At 44.1% G+C, this 13,652-nt stretch overlaps 1 long non-coding RNA gene across 2 annotated transcripts; it reads right to left on the bottom strand.

Moving 5' to 3' along the window:
• Positions 1–1,892: 1,892 nt before the first annotated feature.
• On the bottom strand, positions 1,893–11,742 carry LOC124098619 (uncharacterized). 2 transcript variants are annotated; one of them, XR_006853636.2, is made up of 5 exons: positions 11,450–11,742; positions 10,969–11,027; positions 10,609–10,880; positions 9,306–9,428; positions 1,893–3,142 (listed from the first exon to the last, which is right to left on the bottom strand). It is a non-coding gene; the product is annotated as an uncharacterized LOC124098619 (long non-coding RNA). The 2 variants fall into 2 exon arrangements; XR_006853635.2 differs by having other exon boundaries at positions 10,609–11,027.
• Between the last annotated feature and the right edge of the window lie 1,910 nt (positions 11,743–13,652).

Raw genomic sequence — 13,652 nt, 5'->3', positions numbered from 1 at the left:
TAATTACTTTTATGTTCTCAAAGTGGGACCCCAGTCTCTCTTGCTGTCGTGAGCTGGGACCACTTGCTCTGTCAGATGCTCCAGCCACAGGCAGGTTCTACCTTCATCCAAGGCCAAACCAGTGGGGCTGCCCAGCCTGGATTTGAACCTGCAGAGCTGTGAGCTGAAGAAGACTTTTCTCTTTACAATGTGTCACCCCGAGTATTTCATGGAAATAGTGGGAAGCTGATAACATGCAGAGGTCCTATTTTGAAACATTTTTTCTTCTGAGACATTGGCATATTTCTGTGGGACCGGGAAACACCGTGGATCTAACGGCATTTCTAGATGCTCTCTGTAGAATAGACCTCAGCCACTGTCTTGGCTTTCTTTGAATTTCACTCCCTTGGGAAAGCTGAAGTCAGACCAGCTTGGCTCTCCAAGATGAAGAGTTCAGGGGAGGAAGGTAACACCTCTACTCTCACCCCAATGTCAACTGGGGTGTCCTTGCTATGTGACTTGGTATGAAGGTCAGTGACGTGGAAGTTGGAGTAAAAGGAGGAAGCCAGGGGTCCTCACATCTTATGTCTCATTCAGCTGGTGTCTGGTGGTGTCACCAAAAGTTCTTGTAGCCACAGACATGGGGACAGAGTAAGAAGTCACCAGCCCCATGGATGAAGGTCTGTGACACAAGGCAGTTTCTTCCATATTTATGTGGAAGAGAAAAGTCAAATATTCATATTACTCATTCTTCTGCCTCTTCCTAGCATTTTAGTTCTTTAAAAGGACATAACATGTGGCCTTTGCAGGTAAATGGATGGAGCTGGAGAATATCACGCTAAGCAAAATAAACCGAACCCAAAATACCAAAGGCTGAATGTTTTGCTCTGATAAGCAGATGCTGATCCATAATGGGTGGGGGGTAGGGAAGAATGAAGGGACTTTGACTTGTGCAGAGGGGAGTGAGGGGAGGGGAGGGGTCATGGCGGTGGGAAGGACAGTAGAATGAGACACACTATTACCCTATGTACATGTATGATTACACGACCCACCCGTGTGACTGCACCATATACAGCCAGAGGAAGGAGAAGTTGTGCTCCGTTTGTGTACAGTGTGTCAAAATGCATTCTACTGTCACCGGTAACTAATTATAGAACAAATTTAAAAATAAAAATAAAATAAAAAAAGAAAAGGACATAATGTGACACGGCCATATTGGTCATTTATTTCTTAAGCTTGCTTTACTCTCTGAAACACCTGGGCCACTCTGGGTTTGGCAGTGGGCTGACCCAGGTCTGTACCCACAGAACCTGAACTTGTGACAGGAATTGTCAAACTTGCTGCTATTTCAGTAGAACTAGTCCTGCCAGTCAAGTTCTTTGAGACTGTGAGGACAATGAGCCCATAGATCACACGCATTCCTGCAAAATCAAAATTGTTTTTAAGTATTCATGGAAATGGGAGGTGAAGGGTAGTTCTCCCTTTCATTATCAACTTGGGTTTAGACCTCTGGTCTCAGAGTCTGTGGCATATTTTAGATTCTACCAAGAAAATCTCTCAGGGTCCCTCAGGAAACAACCAACTTGAGCTCAAGTGAATAGACTATTTTTTTTTTTTTGCTTACCTTAAATTTTCCAAAAGAAGCAATGAGATCAGATTATCTCAGTGTCTAACATTTCTGTAAAGCACTTGATAACAATCACCTACCCGTAAAGTGGCAGACCACTGTCAAGTCTGGTGACATCGACCAGGACACCAGTTCTCATCCGCTCCCAATGAGACATGCCCTGAATAAATGTGATAACTGATTTCACCTTCCAAACTGGCAAACCTTGCAGGCCAGAGCTCTTGAAGTAGGACAAAGAGGTAGGGAAGCTTGTTTTTGAAGGGGATTGTGCCATTTCAGGGCCTCAGGATGTCACAACTCTTGCACAAGCGCATCCTACACCTTGCACCCAGGAGAAGACACACTCCATCCCCTGGAGTCCAGCCACCGTGGGAAATCACCCAAGCCCAGTCCACAGAGGGCATTTCTGTTACCGCAACATCTTTCCTCGCTGCATATTCTGAAAAGAAGGGGACCAAAGGATTTAAACGTGAGAGCACCTCTCTGAAGTTTATCAGAAGAGGCTTCAGATGGCCCTGTGATTCCCTAGATGAAAGGCAGGACAGAAGTGCAAATCATTGGCATTCAAAGGGAGCGACAGAATATGGGGAGCTCAAGTGCAGTTTGGGGGGAAATTAAAATCAAGAACAAAGGAAAGGAAATTCGACTCAGAGCTGTTCCTTAACATGTTGGATTCGGATTCTGATCATGAAAAACAAAACAAAACATTCAAGAGAAAGCTGTTTCCCAACGCCCATCTTTTAACCTTTTATAACCTTTCTCCTCTGTGGCATGATCTGAGGGAAAGGAGAGCGCTCTCGGGGATAAAGACATCCTAGGACTGAGCGTTTTAAAATAATGGCTTGTTTCTATAAAATGATGGCGGTTGTACACATCTGTCGCAAATAATCTAGGTCAGTGCAAACAAAGAGTAAAAAAAAAGAAAGAAAAGCTTGCAGAAGGGTAATGTTCTTATTCTAATAAAACTCACTATTTATCTCCTTGGTGAAGATATGATGTTTCATTTTGAGTAGAAATAAACGGAGCAGGCATTGGTAGGGGTGATGTCGTCATTATGGAATGCATCAGTGGCTCTTTCTCTATTTCTCTTCTTTTCATGCTCAGGGGGAATCCAAGGGGGCCATTTTTGGTCAAAAATGAGAGTTATGTATAATGCAGCAACATTTTAGATTGCAGGATAGGCTCACGGGATTGTTACGGTCTTTGCCCTCATTAATAAAATAATTAAAAATTATTAATAAAATAAAAATAAAATAGAGACCCTTTCCTTAAAAAGATCTGTCTAGAGTAGATAAAATATTTATTTATTTATTTTGTTTTGGTACTAGGGATTGAACCCAGGGGTGCTTTACCACTGAACCACATTCCCCAGTCCTTTTATTTATTTTTATTTTTATTTTTTTTTACTTTGAAACAGGGTCTCACTTAGTCGCCAAGGGTCTTGCTAATTTGCTGAGGCTGGCCTTCAACTTGAGATCCTCCTGTCTCAGTCTTCCTGAGTCGTTGGGATTATAAGCGTGTGCCACCACACCCGGCCTAGAATAAATACAATATTTTTTAAATGTTATCATTAGTTCTAAATGCAAGAAAACCACAGTTTCCCCTAGTGGCCAGAGCATAAGGTTTAAGGTGAAACAGCAGCTCTCCACCTCGGTTTTCTGAATGGTATTGGAGATGATATCCTCTACCTCCAGTCTCTCAAAGAAATTAAATAAAGAAAAAGAGGGGACGATACTCTGGAAAGTATTAATTGATATGCCAATTAGAAAGGAGACATTGTGATAAACCTTTGGCATTTGTGTGATTCAGTCATGAAGACACCCATTTTGGGTGGGGGACAGAGAGGACAACTGGTAAATGCCAGACTTAGGCACGGTGAGAGGCAGTGGCATGTTATTTTGGGCATCACTTTCTGTGGTCTCCCTCAGGAGAACGACTTTTCTCCACTTTGTTCCAGAAAGCCCAGGAGGGCAGCATCTCCTGCTCCTGCCGCACCCTGAAGGTCATTCCTGTCTCCCTTTACAGGGCCCTTATCTCATATTCTGCAGAGCGGCTTGAGATGCTGTGATAATGATTGCTTAGTTATTCTCCTCCAGGTCTTCTTGCGTTTTAACTTGGGACAATAACTTATCCCATGGAGTGGTGTTAATGGCGGAGACCTTGGCGACTGCTCTCAGGACGATGACTTTCAGTCTTTGGATCACTGATTCAACAAATATATATTGAGCCTTGACTCGGCCCAGTAATGTGCTCAAACTGGAAATGCAACGGAGAGCCAGAGAAGCAGCCTCTGAGCTCTGCTTGGGACCAGACATCCAAACAGGGCGGGACCTTTGAGGCAGTGAGGGCTTAGCAGGGCAGCCTGGAAGGCTGAGAGAAGCTTCCAGAGAGAAAGAAGGCCTTGGGACAGGCTGCTCGGGAGACGCTACAGCTGTGCAGGTTTGGATGCCGCCCACGTGGGAGAGCGATGTCTTCCATCTTCAAGTAGGGCCAGTTCTGTTTGGAAGAAACTGGGAAAGAAGGTACGATATTGAATTGGAAGTGGCATGTCCCAGAAGGGGTCTCAGTTCTGCATTCAACCAGCTGTGTGTCTCTGACAGATTCTCTCTGCTTTGCTGACCCTCAAGTTCCCCCTTGGGGAGGGAAAAGAAAAGAAAACGGCGCTCAAGATGCCTTCTGTGATCTTTATCTATTTTAATCTTTTATATCAAGGTGTTTTCCCTAATACCTGAATTAACCCTTTTCAGGGGAGAAATGATATTTCAGGTGCAATGCAGTTCTCCCTGAATATCTCCTAAAGGTAAACATTATTGCCTGCTTATATTTTAGTGAAACTGTTTCTTTGCCGTGGATCATGCCTTTTAAAAATTCTGTTGCAAAGGCCTTGGTCAGATGAAGGACAGCTGTGTGCTGTGTCACTAGCCTACAGCCAAGAAAGAACCAGCAGATAATCGAGCTGGGCTGCTTCACCCACCAGCCCTCCTCATCAGCACCCGTATCATCTCAGGATCGGAATCCCAGGGTCCAGTGCATATGGCGCATTTAGTGATCCTCATTCATGTCACCAAAACCCTCAAAAGAGGAAGGTGCCCACTAGTCAGGTAGAACGCACTCAGCCTTGACTCTGCTGTACCCCAGCACTCAGGATTGTGGTCTACATAAGGGAAAAGGAGACAGAAAGGTAGTTCAGGGGAGGAACTGGTAGTTTCACAAGTTTGGACAAAATCAAGTTTTCAGACTTCTCGAGGCCAGTGGACACCTGGTGGTCCATTGAGCAATCTACAGTTCTGCAAACCAAGCTTGTAGATCCTCCTGTGGGCAAAGATGACGAGATTAGCCATTGATAATTAGAGGAATGGAGACAGCGACTCTGGTGAGCTTCAGGAGGAGAAAGAATGTCGTCTGTGTTTTCACTGAAACCAGGGAAGAGAGAGTGGTTTAAAATCCCGTCAGAAGAGAACAAATTTTATTCACTTCATTGGGGGGCTTGTTTACACTAGGGGGGTAAATGTAAAAAAGATTAGAGAAACTAATAATTCTTAATCAGAGAAGCTCACTTTGTTATGCAAACATTCCTTGTTATAGAGCTTTTTTTTAAAAAAAAGGCAGGATGTCCTTGCCAACCAAGGTGATACATGTATATCTCTAATCTGAAGGACTTGGGAGACTGAGGCCAGAGGATCACAAGTTCGAGGCCAGCCTCAGCAACTTAGGAAGACCCTGTCTCAAAAGAAAAAATAACAAGGACTGGGCATGTGGTTCAGTGGTTGAGCACCCCTGGGTTCCATCCCTATTACCACAAAAAAGAAACAAAACCCCCAAAAAACAAATAAACAACAACAACAAAACATGACCTCAGGACTGGGGTGTAGCTCAGTGGCCGAGCACTTGTTCAGCGTGCATGAAGGCCCTGGGTTCCATCCTCAGCGCCACACACACACACACACACACACACACACACATACCCCTAGTGGAACCCAATCACAATGACAACTTCTTTCAGGCATTTAACAATAAAAAATGAAAGGTACCTTAGAAGTCATTTGATACAAACCATGCACTTCACAGACAGGGAAATTGAGACTCAGAGAGGATAAAATATTTGGCCAAGAACCACAGCTGGTTGGAAGCAGGCCAAGACCAGAATTCTGCTTTTCTGATCTGCAGGCTCTGGGGCTCACTCTCCCTCCCCTTGCTACCTACCCCAGGTTTTGACCTTTTTTCTTTAGTGCAAAGAGACCCATGGAGCCCGACCTGCTCCCTCACCTCCTGCTCCCTCACCTCGGGAGAAGAAAGAGGTGAGCCTCGCTCCTCCTTCTGCAGAGCCCCGGAGCCCCAGAGCCTCAGATCTCGCAGGGCTCACTTTGTGGGTGCTTCCCTTGCCGGGAGGCCTCTATTCTTGGCTTCTGGAAACCCCATCGTCTCTATTGTCTGTTCTCTTCGTGGCCTAACATTGGCCTCGATTCTAACCAAATGCATCCGGATTTGACACAAAGTAAGACCGTGGAATAACCAGTTAGGGGACTTATTTTCTCCCCGTGCATTATTTTTGTGTTTTCATGCATCTCTTATGCTTTGAATGTCATCACTGTGGAACAAATGCGGGAGCCATCAAAGCCTGAGACGGGCCTCTGTGCCAAGTTGGGAATGCCTTCCGTGGGGCTGGGCCTGAGCCAAGCCTTTAATGTTGCCCTGCTCTTAGGCGGGCATGCTGAAAACCAGGAGGTCAGGGGGCCTGCCCAGCACCCCTGAGCTCCTGTGCCAGCTTCCCTGTCCAACCAGGGAGCAGGCAGACCACAAGAAGGCATCATTAAGAGCCGTCCCAACTTTTGTTTCACAAGTCCAAAGGACATAGGTTTTAATTAAAATGAATTTTTGGAGAATAAATCCTTGCTTTCCTTATTCCCCTCTGAGAGAGGGGGAAAGGAGGGCATGTTTTTGCATTCTCTTAAGAAGACGAAGCAGCAAGTACTTTGGGCCCAGACATGATAGGGAAAAAGTCAATACATAAGAAGAAGAACAAGGCAAATGGATGATGGTATTGATCTAAATGATACAGTTTCAAACCCATAGTCTCTGAGAACCATTAAATGCTCACATGTGCGTGCACACACACACACACACACACACACATGCACTCACACTCTTCTAGGAGTTTTTAACCCAATCAATATGTAGGCATTTATTTATTAGATCCCTATATGAAACAGATTGCACTAGTATTTTTTCTGATATCTGAATTCCAAAAGCCAAGTGGCCTTCAAGAAAAAAAAAAAAGAAATGTGGAACCATCTTAATAGGAAGAGAAAGAAAGTGGTCATGAATCCCACACATGCTCTGACCCAGCGTTTTCTGAGGCCAGGTCACCCACCTGTTGCTTATTTTAAGAAGGGGGATTCTGGCAGCAGCTGGGAGCCTGCCATAAATAACTTGCACACGCATGTTCTAACACTGAGCCCTTCATGTCCCATCTTCCTAAGTGACTTTGACTTTGTGGGTGTCTCAGGTGACCATTCCTTCCAGAGCCATAGAAAATGACAGGCATGTTCAAGGGCATTTTTCTCCCATGAAACCTCTCCTCTTGCAAGCTGGCTATTGACTTTGAAGGGCTTTCCATGGTTGGAGCGCCAACAACACCAGAATAATCGCGGTCACCATCCCAGGCCATTATGTCAACTCCCTCAACTAATGAAACCCACCCACATTTCACAAGTCTCCATTTCACAAGTCTCCACCATCATTCATTTTAAGCTCAAAATCCCCATCTTGGCAGGTGAATCTCCTCCAGAGTTCCCAACCTCCTCACCATCTCCCCGAGCCACAGCGGCTGCGTGGGCTGCTTCCTGACTGAACCTGGCTCTTGAGCTGTGTCACAGGACTCCACCCTCAGGCCATGGCTGCTCTGAGGCTTAGCAGCCATCTTTCCCCAGCTCTGCCTCCCTATCAGGCAAATTGGAAGAGATGACCTGGCAAGGGCCTGGTGCTCTCATGCAGCATGAGTATAAAGGTGAGCTCGTGTTTTCTGTGCTCTGGCCAATGGCGGGGAGGCTCACCTGCCCAGGGTTAGAGAAATCTCAGCTCATTCAAAACCACCATGTAAATGAATTCAACCTTACGACTGGCATTAGCAACTACAAGGACTGACAAACCCTCAGGTCCAAGGGGAATTTGAACTTCTGCTTTAATGGTTCTTTAAAAAGTCAGCCAAAAAAAAATGTTCTTTCAAATATTGGCTCTAATATCTTTTGTTTATCACTTGATTAAGACTGGAAAATTCCCATTGCTAGAGGAATTTTTGATATGTCAAAAATTCTGACATAAAAGCTGATATGTCAGGGCACAACAATTCCGTTGGCTTTAACACTGGTAACTGTGTTTCCCAGTATGAACATTTGCAGATAAGATGACCAAACCTCAGAGAGAAATACGTGTGTACGTAAGCTCAGGCACTACTTAGACCCCACTTGTGAGAATACGGTTTAATCACTGTATATCACATCTGAAGTGGGAATCATATCATCTTTAAAATATCCTAGTGCACAGTCTTGAGTAGTCAATAAATATTGAAGAGATGGTGAGATGTTTTAGCTCACAAGATAGAAGTCATTATCAACACAGCCGACCCTGATGGGAACTCTGCCTTAATTTCCCATCAGGAAACACAAAATCAGCCTCACTCTCGTTGTCCTCCATAGACTTCAAGGTCTTAAAGGCTTTGAGTTTTAAGATCAGCCTTGGCTTAAATTGCTTTTCTTTTAGGCTGAATATGAATCTCTGGCTTGAGTTATGTTCATGGAAATGTTTTTACTACCAACAGGGAAAACCGGGTGATTTTCTGATAATTGTCTGATTCCCTAAGGGTCAATGAAACAGGTTCATTGTATCATTGATGGTTCACACCTCAGCAGAATGAATACTTCTCAACTGGAGTACTGTGTTCTTTCTTTCTAGGAGCAACCAATGCATTTTCAAAGCTGGTTTTAAGTAGTATTTGACAATGACAGTCATTGTTTTTAGGCAGAAGTTTTGATGTTGTTTGCTTTGAACATGTTTAAATCAAATGCATCTCCTCCTTGAGTGGAAGAGAAAAATCCATGAGTCCAGAAGAATAATGGGGGTCAGGGTCATTTGAACATTCATGGGGCAACCGAGTCAGAAGCCCATGAAAACATATCATATTACTGGATTCTGCATTAGTCTCTTGCAGAATGGGAGAGCTCCCAAGGAGGGTTTGGCTTTGAGCAATTAAAGGAGGTAGAATGTAATTATCATTGATAATTTGGCTGCAAGGTGTCTTCCAGGGGGACAGAGATCTCCAGTGGGTCCACAGAAGGATTCTCCCAACTCCATTCAATTTGAAAATCAGTTTAAATATCTAGGTCACCAACTCACATTGCTACACCACTGTAGTCTCTGAATGACATGGGACAGGGCTTTTCTTGGCCAGGATGACAGCCTTAGCATCCAAAGCAATTGCTTCTGTGGCATTGCATTCAACACACATATTTTAACTGGGTGAATTGTGTGAGCCTTTGAAGAGGGTAAAAGAAACTGCAAGATCCTGTTTCCACAACTGCTGACATTCCTTCTCAGGTCTCTGGCCCTTTACCTCTAAGGTCAGCCCTAGAGGGCAGCTGGAGAAGACTGCAGTATTTGCCCAGCCTTCTGCTCAATGTTAGCCCATTCCCCCTGAGCCTACCTGCTGAGGGGAGCTCCTTTGAGACCTGTGGACACCAGAGCAGTTAGAATTCCCATTGCCTTCTGCGGGGGATAGCCTTGGCTGATGCTGGGGTGCACCTTGGCTTGGACCCATGCTCAGCACCTGTGGGAACATGGTTACACCATGGCTCACATTTTCTTTTCATCTTTTTTTTTTCAGTTTTGTTTCAATTTTAATTGACATAATAGTTCTACATATACCTGAGATATAGCGTGATGCTTTGGTACAGATAAGACATTGTGAAATAATCAAATCCAAGTATTTAGCATATCTATTACCTCATGTATCATTTCTTTGTAGTAAGAACATTCGAAATCCTCTCTTCTAGCTATTTTGAAATATAGGATAAAATGTCGTCAACCGTAGTCACCCTACTCTGCATCAGAGCACCTGAATTAATTCTTCTTATCTCACTGTAGCTTCGTAGCTGTTGACCAATCTTTCTGCATCTTCCCCTCCCCCTCCCCTTAATGCAATACTAGTCACTATCACCAAGACATGGACTTAACCTAAGTAGGTATCAGAGGACAAACGGATAGAGAAAATGTGAGATATTTTCATATATATATATATATATATATATATATATATATATATATATATATATATATATGTAGGAATACTACTCAGCCTTAAAATGAGTATCTTATAGAAGCCAAGCATGATGGTGCACACCTATAATCTCAGGTACTCTGGAGGCTGTGGTAGGAGGATCACAAAATTGGAGGCCAGCTTGAGCAATTGAGCAAGACCCCATCTTGAAACAAAATAAAAAGGACTGGGGATGAGCTCAGTAGTAGAGAACTCCTGGATTCAATATTTAGTTCTCAAAAAAAAAAATGAAATCCTATAATTTGTGGCAACATGGATGAACCTCAAGAACATTATGCTAATTGTACAAAACCTGGCACAGAAAGACAAACAGCGCTCGGTCTTACTCATCTGTGGAAGTCTTTCATCTCACCATGACTCAGGACCCTCTGTGAGTTTACTATTCTGTGACTTTGCTAAAATTAGCTGATTTCCCTCTCTCCCCGCCCATATTGGTGGTGAGTAGGAGATAGTTGCTCATTCACACCACGGAAGCTAAACTAAATCCTTACTTTTTTTAGTGCGATTGTGAAGTTTTCCCTCTACTAGCACAGATCCTGGAAAATGAAAAAGAGTCAAATGTGCCTAAACATTACATAAAAGTCTATATGAGGAATTCATGTGAAAAAATACCATGAGAGTCTATTTGGCAATTAAACCAGAGAGTGGAAATCAGAGTATCTCCCCATACCTCTGTACACACTGGCATGACTGGTTATCTTTGAACAGATCACTTTGCCCGGGTTTGTTTCAGAGGTGAGTGACGATTTAATCGTTCTTCTGGTTTGTAGATGAAGACGACTTTCTTCCCACCTGGGAGATTTGCTCTGAAGCCAGGCCCTTGCTCTAGGTCCTGACTCACCAGGCTTTGGGAAGACAGAGATCCTCTGTCCTGTGGATCATGGTGGGGAGCATCTTGGACAGTATTTGGCCCACGTGGATGTTCAGGGGGTATCTGCTGAACTGGAAATGAGGGATGGGCATGTTCCATACACCTGACCCAGCACCCCTACTCCAGACCCACTTCAGAGCCCTTTCCACTCCAACCTACACACTTGCTGTGGATTCTCTGGGAAAGAAGACTTGTCCCTTCAACAGCTCCCCCTCCACCTGTGAATGAGAGAAAAAATACCCCAAACACTCAAATAGTGGAAGGGGGTAAATACAGGCACCAAACACTAGCAAGCCCAATTCAATTGCTTTTCATTGCATTCAATCGAATCGAATCATTTCTCAGTTTGAAAACAAGAGCAGGCTTCTTAAGCCCTTGGCACACTTTTGATGATTCCAGAGAAAAACCTGGATGGACAGGAAGCATCTCAGAGAAGCAAGTAGGAAAATTCAATCATCGAGCACCGTCATAGCAAAATGGATTTCAAGAAACTACTTGCATCTCCGGCCCTCTGCTGGGGAATAATCCTGTGTTCCCATCGATTATAACATTGCATTAGGCAAATAGCAAATAGCTGTGTGTGTGTCACAAGCTTTGTCCCCCACAAGGACCCTGGATAATCTCTTCACCTTTCACCCACCGCTAATGGAATCCAGCGACGGTGTGGTGAGGTGTCCTTTGCAGAAGTATCTAGGGAGGGTCTTCAATTCTCTCCTATGCGTCCTGCCCGCCATGTCTGTCTCCCACACTGCATCTGTGTCCATGTCACAATATTTTCCCAAGAAGCTGCAGCCATGGCAACATCCTAAACCCATCCCTCGCCCAGCTCTTGAAGGAGTTTATAAAAATCCAGCTGTAAAAATTGGCCACAGACCATCTTAGCTGGTGGCTTGATTCGCAGGAGTCCGCCTTCTGCCCCTGCCTGTCTGCTACTCCCACTCCAACACCGGCCACTTAAAAATATTGACAAAGTCATTTAACATGTATTTAGCCCTCGGAGAGGAAATCAGAGCTGAGCTCGAGTCGACTTTTCCTACTAGGATACCTCTTTCTTTTTTTTTTTCAATTGTATCAGTTTTTTTTTGTTTTTTTAATTTATTTTTTTATTGGTTGTTCAAAACATTATAAAGCTCTTGACATATCATATTTCATACATTAGATTCAAGTGGGTTATGAACTCCCATTTTTACCCCAAATACAGATTGCAGAATCACATGGGTTACACATCCACATTTTTACATAATGCCCTATTAGTGACTGTTGTATTCTGCTACCTTTCCTATCCTCTACCATCCCCCCTCCCTCCCCTCCCATCTTCTCTCTCTACCCCATCCACTGTAATTCATTTTACCTCTTTCTAAGGTCGACCTCGTCACTTTTCCCCTCTTCTCTCCTGCCATCTGGGTGAGCGCAGATGGAATCAGAAGTTCATTTTTATGTCCCTCATTTCCTCTTGTTTGGAAGTTCTCCCTTTCCTAAATGCCTTTTGAGTTCAGCGAGAGTCCCATATACAGGGGGGAAAAATACACAGCCGTCACAGAGAAGGGCACAGAAGCATCAGGATGGCTTCATTCCAATACAGTTAACCTCCTTTTTTTCTTAACCCACTCCATGAGAAATGGGGTGGAATTCTTTTCTTTTTCTTTAAAGAAAAGTTATGTAAGGTGTCAGTGTCTCCATTATCCCTCATGGTTAGGGGCCTTCTCTTTGCACCAATTTGGGTACTTGGTAAAATTCTGGTTATCCCTATTCTGAATCTTGATGAGTTGGATAAGGCGCCACCCTGTGCACTGGCTGGAGGTGACACAGGGCACTCTGCCTCACCTAAGGGAGGGGAGATTTTTTTCACTCCAGTACAAGGGATTGAACCCAGGGATGCTTTACCACTGAGCTACATCCCAGCCCTTTTTATTCTTCCTTTTGAGACAGGGTCTCATTAAGTTGCTGAGGCTGGCCTTGAACACACAGTCCCCCTGAGTGGCTGGGATTGTAATTGTGTGCCCATGTGGAGAGGGAGATTTTTAAGTTTTGTGGATTTTTTTTCTTTTTCCTTTTTTTTTTTTTTTTGTGGCGGGGGCCGGGTGGGGAACCAGGGATTGAACTCAGGGGCACTCTACCACTGAGCCACATCCCCAGCCCTATTTTGTATTTTATTTAGACACAGGGTCTCACTGAGTTGTTCAGTGCTTCATTTTGCTGAGGCTGGCTTTGAACTCTTGATCCTCCTGCCTCAGCCTCCTGAGCAGCTGGGATTACAGGTGTGTTCTATCACACTTGGTTATTTTTTTTCTTAATTAAATTAAATTTGTTAGTCTAAAAGAAAAAAAAAAATCTAAGGAATAGTCAACCCACTGGAAATATTCTGAATTAGAGTGCTTGAAGAATGTAAGCGTGTAAGTATGGATATGTTCATTTGTGACATTTGATAAATGAGATGCCCTGGTGGAAAATTCAATTGGAAGTTTTGAGACAATTATCACTGAGGCGAATTTACTTCCGGTCAAACAGAATGCATGAAATCAAACACTTCCGGGTAAAAAGGTCTTCATTGGAGCAGAATTTCATATCTACATCCAAAAGGGAGGTAGGCTGCCCCAAGGTCACCTTGGGCAGGGCCTGTTCTGAGGCAGACAAACTAAGGCTCTTGTCTACCATGCCCATGAGGTGGTTCTGACTGTGACAGATAGGGCTGGCTCTGGCTCAGCCACAGCACTGGTGACATCCAAGAGCTTTTCTTTGGGACCTTTCCATTTTCCCTTCTCCTCGTCTCTCTCCCATGTCTGGGCATGTCCGAGACCTAGTGCTCACACTCAAAGCATGGGTTTTCTGTGAGTGACTAGATC

The sequence above is a fragment of the Marmota monax genome, unplaced genomic scaffold (assembly GCF_021218885.2).
Source record: "Marmota monax isolate L192 unplaced genomic scaffold, Marmota_monax_Labrador192_F-V1.1 WCK01_AAM20220418_F8-fsc00029, whole genome shotgun sequence".
Taxonomy (NCBI): domain Eukaryota; kingdom Metazoa; phylum Chordata; class Mammalia; order Rodentia; family Sciuridae; genus Marmota; species Marmota monax.
The sequence above is the reverse complement of the archived record's forward strand: the minus strand, read 5'-3'. Positions and strand labels throughout refer to the sequence as shown.